At 34.1% G+C, this 19,106-nt stretch overlaps 1 non-coding gene across 1 annotated transcript; it reads left to right on the forward strand.

The window, feature by feature from the left end:
* The first annotated feature begins 809 nt into the window (after window positions 1–809).
* Window positions 810–882, forward strand: Trnad-guc. Its single transcript has one exon. It is a non-coding gene; the product is annotated as a tRNA-Asp (tRNA).
* Window positions 883–19,106: the final 18,224 nt, after the last annotated feature.

Consider the following 19,106-nt stretch of genomic DNA (forward strand, 5'->3'; position numbering starts at 1 on the left):
AGACGTAAGAAGGGAGGTCACAGACTACTTATTACCTTTTCCATTTGGATTTAACCTGTAAAGTATTTTTTCGTCTCCTTACACAATAGCTATCGGGCTTTACAAAACCCCGTTAATTTATTTTCTATCAGTTCCGTTCAATTCCGTTTTAATTGAAATCTGAGATTGAATATTGGCTTTTCAAAAGTACACCTCTACCACGTTTATAACTGACAAAAAGCGTAGTGAGGATGTCTCTCTTCTTTCTGCCACACTAGTAATTCTGGCTTCGAGTCCCGGCTAGTGACGTGCGATACCAATCGATATGAGTAAACTATCGAGTATTTTCTTTCGATACCGAGTACTTTTGATAACAAATATCGTCTTCTTCTTCTATAGTATCGGTAAAAATACTCGCATAGATTTTTCATGGCGAGTGCAAGTAGTATTGAATTGTTATTTTCCGTTCGAAACGTTTCATCAAACTGGGAGTCGACTAGTTACTGTTAAGAGCGCCTACTAGCGGCATGTGACAACAAAGTTAATCGAGATTTCGAATTGGTGGTTGGTAACTCTATTGATAATTTTTTAATTAATTAAGGTTTTTAGTTGGGATAAAAAAGTCAGTGTCGCGAGCGGGATCCCGCTACTACCACGAAAATTAGAGAATTTAATAAGTTAAAATGAAGTATACCTTCACTAAAGCTCCCCGTGGTCATTTCATCAATTCAAGAATTAAATTGATTACACGACAATTGAAAAATGGCAAAAAGGAGGGAAAATTCAAAAGGTGGGGTTGAGATGGGAAGTTAGTGTCCGAGTGGATCGAAGTCACGATAGCTCAAGTGGTAGAGTAGTGGCGTGTCAAGCCGAAGATCGTGGGTTCGAATCCCCCTCGTGCCATTGACTTTTTTATCTCAACTAAAAAACCTTAATTAATTGTAAAATACATATAATATTTTATAATTCCTCATCTGTGACAGTGAAAATCAAACAACACTGACTTTTTTATCTCAACTAAAAACCTTAATTAATTGAATACCTAATCGTGTCTCCTCCCAAAAGTAACGCATGAAGTTATTTTCCTAAGAAAACTGAATCGTCGACATCTTGTAAACTGTGCGGGAATACGTCTAATCTTTTAAAACATTTGAAAAGAAAACACCCGTTGATGAATTTTCTCAAAACTCTGTTGAAATATCAATTTTGTTGAAATGTATACAGCTTTACCTTGTTTTTACCTACGTACCCACAGTATGAAAATTTTTCTAAAAGTATGAAAAAAACTTCAATTTTTTTATTTTAACGCATGAGCGTATTTTACCTACAAGCCGATAGTAAGTTGATCATTTACGAATAAACGACAAAGTAATCATTTCAGTAAGTACTCGTTAGTATCGAATAATTTCTGTCGATCCTTGAGTATTGAATACTGGTATCGAATATGTTCTGGTATCTCATGTCACTAGTACCCCGGCATAGTCTATGTCTTTTTTATTGACCATAATAAGAAAAAATGTTATAAAATAGTTTTTTCTTTTTTGCCTTGAACTAGTGTACATCTAGCTATCTACATTCATTGCTTGATGCTACCGGCCCCTGCCGAGCCAGGACGGCCCACGAGACCGGCCAGGAAGGACACCTGGGCTCTCCATTTGTAACGGGGAGATTCTCAACATAACAGACTGTTCCGGATGGTGGTGGATAAAAACTTTACATGGTAAAGCTACCCTTGGAAAAGTCCAACACCATTACCCAGTCCGGAGCAAACGCGCCCTGAGAGCCTCCCGGATGCCAACGTGCCTCAAGGATGGTTATATATCTTAAATATCTATGTCGTTATCAGTGATGAATTTGTATATGGTATCTAGTATTTCAATGAAGTTTGTATAGCTTAGAATTAAATTTTCCGAGTTGGGTAGTCTTCAGTGGGCATCCCAGTATGATGTTGTTTGCGTCCACTGTTGAGGTATCGTCGCACGAGCATTTGCTTGTTTGTGTAATTCCTATCTTATGCAGGTGTGATGGGAGTCTGTTTTGGTTGAACCTCAGTCTACATTTAGTAGTAAAGAATTTTCTATTTCGTTTGACGTTTGAAAACCACGGTTTAGACTGGATGTTTGGTTGGGAGGGTAAAATAGTTCGATTCTTCATTGAACGACACCTATTGTCCTTTTACATTTTACTATAACCGTTAAGTTAATAAACTACTTAGTATTGATTAGAATAATGACTTACAATATAACAACGTACATTCTGTACAAGATGGCTCTTGAAAATTTCGGACGACTATTTTCATGTTTTAATATTACATTCATTATTATTAAATGGATAACTTCTGTATATCACTTTCAAACCTAAAGTTTTGAATATAATGTAACACATTGCGTGAAAACAGGTCTCAACAGTTACACTCTATCGTCTTGGAAGTGTTTTCCAGCGGGATATCAAATTTGGCCGGACAGTGATGTTCAATTTTGGACAAAATATGGTAATTAGCAAACAACGTGCGTAAGGGCGTTCGGATCAGGCGTCCCACGGCCTCTCCCGGAGCTGTTGACAGTCCTAAGCCCAATCGATAACAATGTTCCTTCAGGGCCATCCGTACTTTAGCATAAAATATTTTTATTAACATGAAAGGACATTTTCTGCCAATTTAACCAATTGAATCGAGTAAAATAACTGAAATTTTTATCTTTTTAAATTCAAATGAAAAAGCTGCCAATATAATTTTGTTTTAAACATAAACATGTAATAACCTTATGAGACTTCTACGATCTTTCTGAGTTTTAATAAATATTTTTAATAAAAACCCATTTCCTTTCAAATTGAAAAATCTTCAATGCCGAACCTCGCTCGGGCTGGTGTTTAGGGCCGAATCTGACATCGTTGGGCAGAAATGTTAAAAAGATAAGTTGAAAGTCTTTAAAATATGTTTATTATAGTCAAGAGATTACACGGGTAATTTATTATTAAATTTAGAAGCTGATTTAATACCTAAATGCAAACATTTTATACAGCTCCAGTCCCATTTCGAAAATGTGCAAAGAACGTCACTATAATGTAATAAAAAAAAGTCTTAAAGACATTATATGCTTATTTAAATTATTTATCTTACAACAATCTGCGCTTAGCCAAATTAATAACATTGCTACAAAGAGAATAAACGCCACTACACATCCACGTGTCGAGAAGCTAAGACAGACACTCGTTTTACTAATAAAATTTTATATACGTTCTCTCGTTTATAAAAATAGTTAGTGATCTAAAATTTCAATCCTTTATATTTCGTGGTCCGATTGACCAAATAACTTCTTTCAATTAATTATTCTTTATATAAGGTATTGGTTGAAATGAAAAAGTCAGTGTCACGAGCGGGATTCGAACCCACGACCTTCGGCTCAATAAGGTAATAAAGGATGGTTTAAGAAAAACAAAGAAAAAGTTCTTGTGGTCGGAATGAGACGGAGTGCCAGAAAGATAATCGAGGACCTCGAAGGCTCGCACCGCAAACGACTCATGAAGCTGAAGAATGCACTTCTAAAAGGCAAGAGCTCAACGAGAGCGTCAAAAGGGAAGTTAAGAAAACGAAGATTGACTTCCTGGATCTCTTGAATATTTCCATCTGGGTAAGAATGAGACTAAGGGACTCCGAACGACACCAAAGGAGCTTACCCCGCAGATAGGAAAATAGAGGAAAATCCGGAGGGACATTAGGACTCAGAAGAGAAACAACCAGGCTAGGTTTATTTTTTGTTCATATAGTACCTTATATATGTTTTATGTTTCCTTAATTTTAAGATCTCTCGTCTGTAAATATAGTTAGTGATCTTAAATTTCAATCCATTTTATTTCGTGGTCCGATTGACCAAATAACTTATTTTAATTGATTAATCTTTATGTAAGGTATTGGTTGAAATGAAAAAGTCAGTGTCACGAGCGGGATTCGAACCCACGACCTTCGGGTAAATACGCTTCAGGAAGTCACGATAGCTCAAGTGGTTCGAGCAGCGGCGTATTGCATCCCACTCGTGACAATAAATTTTTCATTTCAACCAATACCTTACATAAAGATTAATTAAATATCAATAATAAAATTCAAATTAGGTTTGCATCAGTATCTCGTGTAGCATCCCCTGGCCTTGATGAACTGCCTCGTTATGTCTTCTCGTCATTTCCATTTAGAATGTTGTCACAATTGAGAAATGTTTTCCTCCTTTTACAATGCAGCTTATTTCAACTGTATAAGAATGATAGGAGCTGGTACACGACTTTTTATTCTTGTTTTGAGCTGATCACAGACGTGCCATCAATTATCAGCACGAATAAAATTCTTCTCCAAATTCTTAGCCAAAGGCACTATACCATTTTGTAAGATTTCTTCCACCCACCTGTCCGGAATCAGAGCCGAACAAACTCAGACAATGCGGCAGTAAAGTCCATAGCCGTTCGTGATTGCATCAAGCCCATCAGTCAGTGGGGAAAACAACAAAATAACCCTTTTTTTTGTACCTGGGAACGCAGGGCAGAGGGGCAACGAGAAATCATCAAAACTCCAGTTAAGATGTTTTCCGGCCTGCAACCAACTGGTCAACCACATTCTTCTAAACTTCATCAAACAGTAGGAGCCGAAACGGTTGCACCTCTGGCACTTAGTTCAGAACCATGTCTTAGTTTGAGAGCATGAAGTCCCCAAATTCGGCGCGTCCATGCTTCTGAGAAATGGGTTCTGGCCTTCTGGAAACCCTGGAGGGTTTTCCCGATATTGGTATAGTGAAATCCGAGCATCATGGCAACATCAAGTCAGCTGTACCTTTTTTTTATAACTTTCCCTAAAGGGGGTTTCTTATACTCAGTCAAATTTGGGAGACTTAAATTAAAATATACACAAGTTAAATTTTAAATTGACTAATTTCGTGGCCCGCTTGACCAATTAAATCATTACAATTAATTAAGGTTTTTAGTTGAGATGAAAAAAAGTCAAAAATGGCAAAAGGAGGGAAAACTCATAAGCTGGGGTTGAGATGGGGAGTTGATGTCCGAGCGGATCGAGGTCACGATAGCTCAGGTGGTAGAGCAGCGGCGTATCTAGCCGAAGGTCGTGGGTTCGAATCCCGCTCGTGCTATTGACTTTTTTCATCTCAACTAAAAACCTTAATCAATTGTAATTAAATTTTAAAGTTCCCGAACTTTGGTAACAAAAAAGTGTTGTAAGCAAGCAAATGCAGTTAAAATGGGAAATCAAACAGAAGATAATTGTTGAATTGGATTAGAGGCAATATTTACCTGTTGTAAACAATCTCTGTATACTTCTGAGGCACAAACTAACGAATGAACACTAAAAGTTAGAATTGATGGCACGAGCGGGATTCGAACCCAGATCTTCGGCTAGATATGCCGCTGCTCTACCACTCGGACATCAACTTCCTATCTCAACCCCACCTTATGAGTTTTCCCTCCTTTTTGCCATTTTTCAAATGTCGTGTAATCAGATTGGATTCTCGACGACAAATGAAATGGCCACGGAGAGCTTTAGTGAAGTGTACTTCATTTTAATTCATTATGTCCGAGTGGATCGAGGTCACGATAGCTCAAGTGGTACAGCAGCGGCGTATCTAGCCGAAAATCGTGGTTTCGAATCCCGCTCGTGCCATTGACTTTTTTTCATCTCAACTAAAAACCTTAATCAATTGTAATGTATTAATCGGTCAAGCGGACCACGAAATTAGTGAATTTAACTAAAAATTAGTTTTCTTAAAATGGTTTTGTTCAATTCAGGTGGTGCGCTTATTTTGATCAGGAATGTACTTAATGATCTGCCTTTACATCTACATGTATATGCTGTTGTGGTTCCGTGGTAGTTTTTTGTGATTTTCGACAGACAGACGCCCAATAGTAATTTTAAAAATGCCTATCATGGCGAGTATGTCACTAACGTAATTGTGTCCATTGGGATTTTTTGTTTTGTCATAATTTTTGGAAAAAATTTCATATTTCTGAATTATGATTGAAATACTTAAAAACTTCGGAATATACACGCATACTCAAAAAAAAAAATCGCACAAAAAATTTTACGATATTTTGAAATTTGTATAAATAAAGCGTAAAAAATTGATTATCCCAATGACCAAGGGAAATAAGCAAAAATACCCAGATGCTGACAAACAAAATAACACCGATACAACTTTGGTTTAAAAAAATCACACAAACCAATGATGATAGGATATAGGATCCTTAGGATAGGAAGAAACAGCGAAGTCCAATATGATCAGGAATGACCTTTATAATATAGAAATTCTTAAATCACATATAAATGTGGGTCTTAAATCTGTTAATATCGTACTCAATAAACCGAGACAAATGGAAAAAAAATTAATTAATTAATTTGGAAAAAAAAAGGAAGTGAACTCTTGATAGTGTTTGTTTGTTGATGAACGCCAGATCGCAAATTTCGCACGTATGCGCACCTACAGTAAGGGCCTCGTGTTGAACCGTATATCATTCATTCAATTACCATACTCGTTCCGGGCCAACGACTTCATAGGTTGAATGACCACCCAACAATATCAAAATTAATGCTATTTCACTGATTATTATTGAGATTTTCACATAATTCATTTTGCTAATATTGTGATATCAGTGGGGGAATTTGCAAGACTTTAATGCTGGTTCTAAACTTCTATTCCCAAGATCAGATATTTGGTCGTAATGAGTTCAAATGGAATAAGCCGACCAGGATCCGCCATTTGATTGAATTAGGAAATCTCCCCTCCTGACGGATATAGGTTTTTCAATAGCCCTAGGGGGTGAAAAAATGATTCAAGAAATGCTACATAATACTTTATGAACATTTATAATACTTTTAGTACATACAAACTAAAACAAATCATGATTATTAAAATAATAAAAATTAAATAAAATTATTAAATAAAAAAATAAAAAGGGTATCGACGGATTCTAGTAGTCTGGGATAGTCTGACAAAACCTCCATATTTGTAAATTAAGAAATAATGTATTAAAATTAAGNAATAGAATGGGTCCAATTAATTTTTACCTTAACATAAAAGTTATTGAAAAATACATTGACGATTTGTTCTTAATTATAAAAACAAATGAGTTTCATAGTGTTATTCAGGCTTTTAACTAATACCACTCAAAATTAGTGTTTACCCACGAAGATGAAGAATATGGTAAATTGCGATACTTAGATTTATTGGTGATTAGGAATAATCAAATTTTGGTTACCAATTGGTATCAAAAATCTACTAGCTCAGATAGATTATTTCACTACAGTTCCTCACAATTTAAAAATGAAAATCAATATAATAATGAACTTGATTGATAGGTCTTTGAAACTAAGCCATGAGAGTTTCCACGAAAAAAACAAACTCATGATTGAAGATATGTTAATATCTGTAGATAGCAAAAATCTTTGTATAAAAAATACTAAATAGAAGGTTGAACGATAGTAGTTCCCATAAATATAACCAATAATGTTAATCTTGATGTACCTAATAATATAAACTATGTTCCATTAACATTTGTAGAAGAAATTTTAACTACATTAAATAAATTGCTAAAAGAAACATAGACAATCTCTAAGTTGTTTACAAGTTTGAAAACAAAATAGGGAAAATTCTTTTTACAAAATTAAAAGATAAAGAAGAAAAAGGAAAAATATCAAACGATATCTATTGTAATTAAGGTTTTTAGTTGAGATAAAAAAGTCAGTGTCACGAGGGGGATTCGAACCCACGATCTTCGGGTAGATACACCGCTGCTCTACCACTTGAGCTATCGTGACCTCGATCCTCTCGGACACTAACTTCCCATCTCAACCCCACCTTTTGAATTTTCCCTCCTTTTTGCCATTTTTCAAATGTCGTGTAATCGGATTGTATTCTATTTGATTCTCGGCGACAAACGAAATGGCCACGGAGAGCTTTCATATTAACTTATTTAATTCACTAGTTTTGAAAAGTGGCAAAAAAAAGGGAAAATTCAAAAGGTGTGGTTGAGACACTGACTTTTTTATCTCTACTAAAAACCTTAATTAATTGAAATATATTAATTGGTCAAGCGGACCGCGAAAATTAGTGAATTTAATAAGTTAAAATGAAGTATACCTTCTCTATAGTATCCCACGCCAAAGAATCTACGTATGTACAAAAAGATCCCAATTTGAAAAACGATTACAATAAAATTAGTACAATTTATTCAAATTTATTAACAAAAAAATATAAACTTATGACATTTTATTTGTAACTCCGAAACAAAAAATGTTTATTTCTTGTTAAATTACTATATTAATAAACGTTTTTTGTTTCGGAGTTACAAATAAATTTATGACATTTTATTTGTAACTCCGAAACAAAAAATGTTTATTTCTTGTTAAATTACTATATTAATAAACGTTTTTTGTCTTTGTAGCGCCTTGAAAAAGACAAAATATACAGTCGAAAACTTGGCAATAAAACAAAACCTTGCTGTTCATCTGACCACAAACCTGATAACTGAGAACGAATTAGCTGGTTGATAGTCTACATCGCCAAAATAATCTTATATAAAGAAGAAAGTAATAATTATTCTTTTTAACAATTCTGTAAGGTCCGTTTTTATTCTACAGCCGAAATTATTTTTAACTGAATAACAATTTACAAAGAAATTTATCAGTTAGAAAACAATGGTCACGCGACGTGTCGAAATGTAAGCAAATGAATTTTCCCTCCTGCTATTGTTCACCTGGGTGGGTGAAAAACACGTTGTAGACCCAAGGCTAACTCAATAATTCATCGATGACGGTTTGACCTCAATAGTTGCCGGCATCGGCTTGGGAATAAGTAAATAGATGACAACGTACAATTTCCTATGATAAGTTAACTATTTAAGTGTGGTCTTTTTGTAAATAATCCGTACAAAAATAACTTTTAAAAAGATAAGCAAACGTGAATATTTTATAAAAAATATATTTATTTAGAAAACGTGCCTGTTATTGATATCTTAGTCTCTTGGGATGTATGCTTTGCTATAAATAAAAAAGTTCTTGTTTATGAGCAGAGATAAAATGTAAAATATTAAATATAAAAGCAAAACGTGTACAATCTTTAAAAATAAATTGACGTACAATATTATACATATTTGTATTTGTGTGTGTGCGTGTGTGTGTGTGTGTGTGTGTGCGCGCGCGCTTGGGTGTGTGTAAAGAGTTTATTTTCTTAACAAGTACTTCATTATTTCAGAAGTATTTGTTCTATTATCTGTCCCGCTTTTATACAAAGCAAAAAAAGCTCGTTAAATTCTATTATTAGCATTGACAGAAAAAGCAGCGCACAAAATAAATTAATATAGTATCGGCAATGGAAATAGCAGCTATTATGAAGCCAGTTTAAAGATTAATTTAAACCATTGGAACTTATCGTTTATCCTTTATCGTTCATTGTAATAATAATAATTTTTTAATCTTTTTTTAGTTTTAGTTTTAGTTTTAGGGCCGGGAAGACAGCTTTATGTCGTCGCTAGCGCTCTATTCCTTAACTTTATTTTCCTTTCTTATCTTTCTCGCGTTTTAATACAACTAATTTCTTTTTTTGTTTCTCCAGCTGAGTTACGATTTTTTATGGTACAAAGGTAACAACTCTCTCTTTTCGTTTTCCTATTGCTAGCCTCTGTGTACCACAAGGCCTCGTCAGTTGTGGATGAAATAAGACAAATAACGAATACACAGAAACAACAAAAACATGATAGTCTGGTTGAGATTCATACTATCCAAAAGCACTCGATATTCCTCGGGGTAATTGGGGATATGTCCTTCCATTCACCCTAATAAATTACATTGTCTCAACAGACTGCATTAATACTACCATAGAGTACTCGACATTCATCCGGGCAATGGGAGATAAACCTCTTCATTCACGCTGATAAATTCCATTCGCACATTTATTCACTCTACCCTCGAGTACTCGATATTCCTCAGGATAATTGGGGATAAGCTACCATTCACGCTAATAAATTACAGGCACTCACACTACTCCGTAACTACTTGATAAATTGTTGTACCATAAATAGTATTTTTTGACGTTAAAACATTCCTGTATGACAAAAATTACTTTGCTAAAAATAAATTATGTTATGCTTATTTTTAAACTACAATCAATGTAAAATTACATAATTTGTAGCAGCGTATCCATCTATGGTCATAGCGGTCATTAACCGGGGAACCACCCGATGCAACGCTGTGCGGCGCTACCCGATGCTACCCGACGCAAATCCAAAGTCCAATTTTCCATAAGATAGAATCACCCCCGTGCACATCTGCCCGATGCCGCGCAACGCTACCCTACTCTACGCTACGCGATCCCCACTGCCCAGATTTTCCTCGAATAGCATCGAGTACAGTCGCAGACAAAACAACCGGACACTCATATTTTTATTCAAACTAAATGTATTATTGTCGTTATATTAATTACAACATACTTATTTTAATATAAACCAAATTAACCGAGATCAAAATGTCATTAGTTTTTTTTAAATTAATTTTAATGGTTTGGTGGAAAATTGATCAAATACCATTTTTTGATATAATGAATTTAACTAACAATTTATTTCACGGTTTTGTTCATACAATCTAAGTAACGATTTATTTCATGGTTTTGCTCATAAAATTGCACCATTTTCGTCAAGTAACGCCAGAACAGGACACTCATATTTTTTGTAGTGTGTTTCAAACTATGTATATGTAATTTTGTCGTTATATCAATTACAACATTCTTATTTTAATGTAAACGAAATTAAACGAGATTAAAAATTCATGAGTTTTTATAAAAATTATTTAATTATGACGGTTAGGAAGAAAATTTATCAAAACACCGGACTAACTTTATTTAAAATAATTTTAACAAACAATTTATTGTATGGTTCTGCTTATAAAATTTAACAATTTATTACATGGTTTCGCTCAAAATAATGCATTAAGAACAAAAGAGGGGTTGCGATTGCGATACTGATTTGTGGTATGTACATGTAATTTTGTCGTCATATTAATTACAACATTCCTATATTAATGTAAACAAAATTAAACGAGATCCAAAATTCATTAGATAATATTCGAAACACCGGAATCACTTTATTTTAAACAATTAAATTTAACAAACAATTTATTTCATGGTTGTGATCATAAAATTTAACTAACAATATATTACAAGGTTTTGCTCAAAATAGTGCATTAGGAACAAAAGAGGCGTTGCGATTACGATAATGATTTGTGATACACGCTGTGTGACTCGTACATGGCGTGCGCTTGACGTCGCATAGATGTGCACACCCTACCAAAACGTGGCAAGGCGTCGGGTAGCGTCGCATAGCGTTGCATAGGGTAAGTCTGTTCCCCGCTTTACTCTGCATTTTTGATTTTCTTACATGGTAATAGTTTATAACACTCCTTCATGGTCGATTTACTTCGATACTGACACGTATGGGGCACATATCGGTCATGTAGCATCTTCCTTAATAGACATGCCATCTCATACGTGGTGAAGGGTCCTAATTCAATCAATGTTGTCAGGACGCGCGCCATACACACACAAGTCACTCACTCACTCACTCACGCAGAGAGAGTAAAAAACCTAATCTCTACTTAACCAGCTTGAGAGGGCTCAAATTTCGCAATTTAGATCCACAGTTCACATTTAACCTTTGCGACAAATACGTTCTTACAAACAGATTCTTTCTAATTGTAAGTACAATGAAGAATTTCGAGGTTTTTCTTCGAGTTTCGAGTTTATTTATTAGATACTTTTTCATATATTTTGTACAAAGTGACTACAAGGGGAAATGTCTATGACATTATACATCCTTGTGGCAGAGGGCTTAAGTATATTTACAATTGATGATTTGGCCTAGAGAAATAAGAACAGTGATGAAAATTATACTAAAAACCACTTGCATAAAAAATACATTAATAAATAGGGAAGTTACAGATAATTACATATATTATAAATTATAAATCATAAGTCATTGACTACATATGTACAATAGATAAGTTTGATAAACAGCACATTCCTTTAATATTAGCTAATTTCATAAATAAGTTAATAAATAATTACTAATTATTATAAGTTAAAATCATTGAATAGACTTGTACAATACATAGTCTGACATTTTCTAATTTGGTAAATAAATAAATAAATACATAAACAGTAAAATTAACAATTTAATAAATAATTTAATAAATAATATCACAGTGAATAAATATACAAAGCAGTCATACTAAAATGTGTTTGATCCTCCTGTGTTTCCAATTTTTTGTTGAGGTTATAGTTTCCTACATTCTTTACTGTCATATTTGTACTTTCTGCGCTACGTTCATAAAAGGAGCTAGTGATCCTTTTGATATCATCCTTAATGTATGGGATGTTTAAAATTTCGTGCATATAATTTATACGAACACTTCTTTTAGAGGATGTAATTAACCTTAAAAATTTATTTTGGATTGTTTGTAGGCACTTTATATTGGTGTTATTTGTGTAGCTCCATACCTGACAGGCGTATAACAGCATTGGTCTGACTATGGTTTTATATATAATGAGTTTATTTTGGGGGCTCATCCCAGATTCTCTACACATTAAAGGGAACAGAGTATTGATAGCACACTTCTCTTTATCAACCTTTTTACAAGTGTTGGTACCGAAGTTAAGCTTACTATCCAGGTGTAAACCAAGGTATTGGACACTATTGCGCCAAGGAACATTTGAGTCACCGATTCTTATAAATTCCCTATGTATAGGATGTCGTTTTGTGAATATAATTGCCTCAGTTTTTGTTGTGTTTAACCTGAGTTTCCATCTGTGGCAAAACCTAACGATCCTATGGAGGTTTTAGTTCAATTTGTTAGTAATAACACTTACCCTCCACGATGAACAGTATATTGCTATGTCATCAGCATACATAGCTATTTCACAGTCTAGCCTAGGGAGTGCATTCATAAATATCACAATTAATTAAGGATTTTAGTTGAGATAAAAAAGTCAATGGCACGAGCGGGATTCGAACCCACGATCTTCGGCTAGATACGCCGCTGCTCTACCACTTGAGCTATCGTGACCTCGATCCACCCGGACACTAACTTCCCCTCTCAACACCAACTTTTTGAATTTTCCCTCCTTTTTGCCATTTTTCAAATGTCGTGAAATTTCGTGGTCCGCTTGACCAATTAATATATTACAATTAATTGGCCAAGAGGACCACGAATTTAGTGAATTTAATGATTTAAAATGAAGTATACTTCACTAAAGCTCTCCGTGGCCATTTCATTTGTCGTCGAGAATCCAATCCGATTTCACGACTACTTCGCTAATGAGTGTGATCGCTCATAATTTGAGTTCGTACGTAAAATGCCGATCCGGTTCTGTCATTTGTTCTGAAACCATCTGTAAACATCACGAATTCTTCTTCTGCTTTGTAGTCTGTTTTCAGACTTTACACGATGTTGTAAAGAATGTTTCATGTAGGCATTTCTAAGCATGGGGAATCTGAGTTTATTAATTAATATTTAATTAGTGTTTAATTAATAATTAATAAGTGTTTAATTGATTATTAATTAGTGTTTAATTCCTATCCAATTTGATTGTTTAGCCTAAATGAGGCTCTTCTCCTTGTGCAAATATTTTTAATGTTTCTAATGCGATTGAAAGGATTTTTTTCGTTGCTACACTGATGATGGAAAAGTAAAAAATTTTAAAACTAAAACTTTTACCTTGATTCACAGCACTTTACACCTAAAAAAGTGTAATTCGTTCTATTTAGGTGCCAACAGAAATTTGATTTAAAAACTTTAGTGGAAATAAAATGTTATCTATCATCCAGTTGTGTAGTCTCGCTGGTGAAGTCACCCATGCAAGTTATGTTTAAACTGGATAAATAGTTAATTAGCTATGGCAAATACGTTAATTGAATATAAACACCATTCTCTTTTAATTTGTTCCTACGTGCTATTATTGCATTGGCCTCCTTCCAGAAGTGTTTTTTCTCTTTTGTTTGCACCGGATTGTTTTTTGCTCATCTTGCTGAATTACGGTTCATGTTTTATTAGAATCTTTCTTTAGTGTTGTCTTCCGTTTTTAAATATTTGCAAAAATTTAATTACTGTTCTAAAACTTCTTCTCAGCAGTCTTGAACATTTTTTTTATATACTGTCAACAAAATGTTATGAACAAAATGTAGAGGGGGATGATCCTGCGGGGTAAATAAAGGCTTTAAAACGGGAGCATAACTTTACATTGATCCTTAGACTTTTGCAGCATTGAAAATGATTCAATAAAAATCGAAACTAGTTGGGAAAAAAGAGAAGTTTCATTTCAAATTTTCTTTAACACAAATTAAGAGCAGAAGCAAATAAATCAAAAATAAAGAAATAAAAAATATTTGACTGCATTCCACATCATGTTTTGCTTCAAAGACAAAATGTTAAATTATTGTCTCACAGTTTTCGTTTCGGAAATACCATTTCTCTCTTTTCAGTCCTCTATTTCTGAATATCACAATATTTGACATTCACCTTCAAATCCTGTTTGGTCAGCCTGTTTAAAACTATTTGGAAAAACATTTGACTTCCTTGTTATGCCATATATGTTTATTATTTTATGTATGTATTTACCCTCTTATAACGAGCAGGTGTCTGTACAATAAAATGCTTGCACAGATTCCGTAATTTATACTCAAGAAGTTTTCCATTTTCGGGAGAACTTGCAGCTTTGGGGTAAAAAGCTAAAATTTTAATTCTATTCCATGGAAAAGCCTCCTCGCTCAAACATTCATCAATACTTACCGATGTATATCAATAACGTCATTTCAAAAAACTAAAACAAAAAAAGCCTTCGGAAAGGAGGTTCAAGCGCGTTCGAAATACCTCTTTTCACGTACATTTTAGATATATAGTGTCACAGTTCCTTCTGACGAAACTCAGGGAATCGATTCTACTCTTCGTTTGGAGCAAAAAATGCTTAGGAGAAAATTTACGGAAAGTTATCTATTTTGAAGATTTCGTCAATTTAGGTTTTTTTTCAACTTTTCACTACTTTACCACATAAAAACGCTTACAGCTTCCAAAATGTTGAGACTACAACAAATCCAATTACACCATTTGAAAGAACGCTAGATTTTTTCAAATATGCTGTACACGAAAATAAACAAGAAATCGGAAACATTTTTTTTTTCAAAATAAAAAATTACTAGAACAAGTTTAAATTGTAACTCCTCAGAGGGCGTAGAAATCGAAGATGAAATCAAATTAGTAAGTTTTTATACAGGGTACCTACCCCCCTACCCATATTTTTCTCTTTATTTTATGAAACTATATTGGCAAATAAGAAATACTTAAAACAAGCCAAGAAGATTGATTGGAAATAAACGAAGGTTATTTAAAGTTTTCGCATTAGGCGTCACGATTATCCACCCCTTTTCCAAACCTGTTGTAAAAAATGTTATTCAAAATTTTTAAAAAAATTCAGAATTTTCAATGTAAGTTTGAAATAATATTGAAAACCTGATTGCAATTTGAGCCTTGTTTTGGAACTGCCTGTTGTGGCACATCCTTCAATAAACTGGGTAGTTAAGCGGCCCATAGACGATCAATATTATTGCACAATATTTTGGGTTGTGCAATTTAATTGATCGTGTGTAGACGATACTGAAAGTTTGTGCAATACATTGCATGATTGACGAAAAGTTGAAAATATATTTTATAACCTGGAAAATATTGCACCGTGTGTTGGCATTATTGCGCAATATCAGTCAGTTTGTGAAGTATCAACAAGTGCACAAAATATTGCACAAACTTCAATATCGCCTTCAAACTATTCAAGTTCATTGCACAAACAAAATTTTGTTCAATATTATTGAACGTTAAGAGGCAACCGTCAAATTATTGTGCAATCTGTATTGTATAATAATATTGACCGTCTATGGGCCGCTTAGATAAAAAGGAATTATTTAAATAATTAATCATTTCAATTAGTTCTATGAATGTACGAATTTGTTGATAGATTATGAACCAAACTGCACCAAAATTTAGTAAGAGGTCTAGTTTAAAGTTGGTTCCGAATTTTGTATTCTATTCTTCCTCTCATATACTGAAATTAAATCGGCTGAGAATCGCTTTATTTGTAAATTCGAACTCGCCAGAATACATTTCTTTGCAGTAGTCTGAATATCATTGAACAATAAATTAATATTTGTTAGAAAACTAATCATTTTGTTATATTCAATTGGGCAAAACCCATTAAAACAGAAAAAACCAAAATTCGTCACTCCGAAATTTATTTTTTTTATAGCTCAATACGTTTATTGCATGTTTTAAAGAAAAATTAGGATTTTTACATAACTACTTTTAGTTCCATTTTAAAAGGCCCTTGCATGGAACGGTGTTACCGGTTTTGAACAGAGCCGGTCCATTCAAACTTTTCAGCTATTGTTACGAAAGTCTTAAAATGAGGTTTGCCCCGCTTCGGGAATATTTAAGCACACACTGTTCAAAGCAAAATTGCGCTTTTGTCACAAAAATTGTTCATTTGAACACACAATAAAAGCCGAATTCAGGCAGTAAACAGGCAAGAATTATTCGTAGCTTTTAACTAATTGGAAAGGGGTAAACAAAACAAATCTGGGAAACAACGCGTATCAAAACACGAAGTTAGCGATCCTTATAAAAACATCACAGTTTCAGCGCATTCTCTCGTTAATTGAAAATTAGCTTTCGCAAACATTGCAATCTCACAATTACACTTCAAATGCTTGATTACGGTTTCTTTAACCTTGATTGAGATTTTTTTCATTTTCCAATTTCAAATATACAAACACAAATACTCTCATTTTCAAACCAATCTGATTTTGTAAAATTTTCTTATAAAAAAAACTAGTTTCATAAATAAAGACAAAAATAATGGAGCATAATGGCAAAGCACATAGTTTTGGATGTCTGTGGACCTGAATAGCACACACTAGCTGGACTAAACCACCGCGATCCTGCCCTGTAACAACTAAAATGTAACATAAAAACATGATTAAAAGAATATAGCAACGCGGCCGGATGGGTAGAGAAGCTCTCAATTATCAAGACCATTGTCAATATATGGCCCTTGGAAGAGCGTGACTTGTAGGATAATCCTGGTTAAGAATAGGCAATGAGAAGTTGACACGGAGGCTTACTTTTGAGACAAAGTCCGCAGAAGTGGCCAGTGGTAGAAATAGGTTGATCGAAGTGTCCCACCTAATTGAAGAGTGAAATTCCTTGGCTCCATATAGAGAGTGTGTAGGAGTGCCAGTCAAGCGCGGTCAGCGCGTATTTGGGTTCTGTGTTCCGATTCTTGGAGAAAACAGAGTTATTTGAATGTATATAGTAATGATAATTTTGCGTGGTGTTTAGTGACCGTTAGTCAATGATTATTTGGACGTCATGAGATGCGATCTGGTGTGACGTAGGTTTTAGCAAAACATTTTCTTTATCGCACCAACGTTTCGATCTTTATTGAGATCATCTTCAGAGCTAAAAGTGTTTGTTTTCTGTGTAGATGTGTCATTATTGTGTGTCGTGTTGAAAGTGCCGGAACACAAAAATGGCACATCTGCACAGAAAACGAACACTTTTAGCGCTGAAGATGATCTCAATAAAGATCGAAACGTTGGCACCATAAAGAAATTTTTTTTTTAAACCTACATAACACCAGACCGCATCTCACCACCTGCAAATAATCAGTAGTGATAATTATTTGTTACCCAGTTAATGCTGAGGGTGAAAGTATTTATTGTCGTGAATGTATAGCGAGATAGATGTATGGCGGAATATTGTGTACCCCATCGACCCACAATTAGGTTAGTTATATAATAGGTATGGAATAGAAAAAAAAAATTTAAGTGTGAGTGAGTGTGAATGAGAGACTAATTAGGTCAGGATCTGAAATGACCCAGCAGTTGAAAGCCCTTTGGATCCAACTTCCGTGGCTGAACAGGTAAGTCTGAGATCTGATCCAGCGTGGGTGATTCCCGAGGCATGCCGGTAAATATTTAATTGTAAATTGCAAAAGCTACAATTTCCAGAGAACTGCAAGGAGTGTGCATATGTGCGTGAGCAGATTTAAGCCTATATAAAAATCAGTAAAGATAAGAATGTGTGTTGTTTAGTGACCGTTATTCAATGATTATTTGGAGATCGTGAGATGCGGTCTGGTGTGACGTAGGTTTTAGCAAAACATTTTCTTTATCGTGCCAACGTTTCAATCTTTATTAAAGATCATCTTCCTGAAGATGATCTCACTAAAGATTGAAACGTTGGCACGATAAAGAAAATGTTTTTATAAAACCTACGTCACACCAGACCGCATATCACAATCTCCAAATACTAAAATATAAGAATATTGGGTTTACTCATAAATTAAATAGTTGGGTTTGATTTCTATAATACTCTGTATGAAAAAAACAACAGATTTTATTAAAAATGCAATTTGTTACCGAAATTGAAGGTGGTTAAATTTTTTTCCATCTATTCTTATTTTTTAGAAAAAGGGGTGCGACAATAAATTTCAGACTGACCTGGATAATGGAGAATTCTTAAATTTAGGTTTAATTCTCACTTCAGAGTATTTTTTAACCATAATATTAATATAAGTCAATTAGTCAATCAACGCTGCACTACTTTTTGTTATCATTTCTCGAGTCTTTCGTAGGGGAAAACATGAAGATTAAATGTTATTTTTAAAAGATCTTATGTTTGACCCAAGGGTCACGATGTAATTGGTTGGCAGTGAATATGTTTTTTTTTTAGAAAGAAAGATTGTAGCTTTGTACCGGATCGTACTTTACAAAGCCCCTCCCTATATTATAGAGCCCCTCATAGCATATTACCGGGCTCATAACTGCAATAAATATTTCCTTCTTTGTTGATGCCGGCATTTCATCTTTTTTAAACCAACTTCTTTATGTTATTTACCTAAAATTTTCCTTTCCCAGGCTCGCCTCTAGTTCTTTGTGTTCATAAATATTCAATACGGATAATTTCAAGTTAACATAATTAGTCATGTTTAACAATTTGTTAAATCCGACTCAGAAACACATTTGGGCAACAATAACGACTGTACAAG

The sequence above is a fragment of the Cimex lectularius genome, unplaced genomic scaffold (genome assembly GCF_000648675.2).
Source record: "Cimex lectularius strain Harlan isolate CLEC.00 unplaced genomic scaffold, Clec_2.1 scaffold103, whole genome shotgun sequence".
Taxonomy (NCBI): Eukaryota; Metazoa; Arthropoda; class Insecta; order Hemiptera; family Cimicidae; genus Cimex; species Cimex lectularius.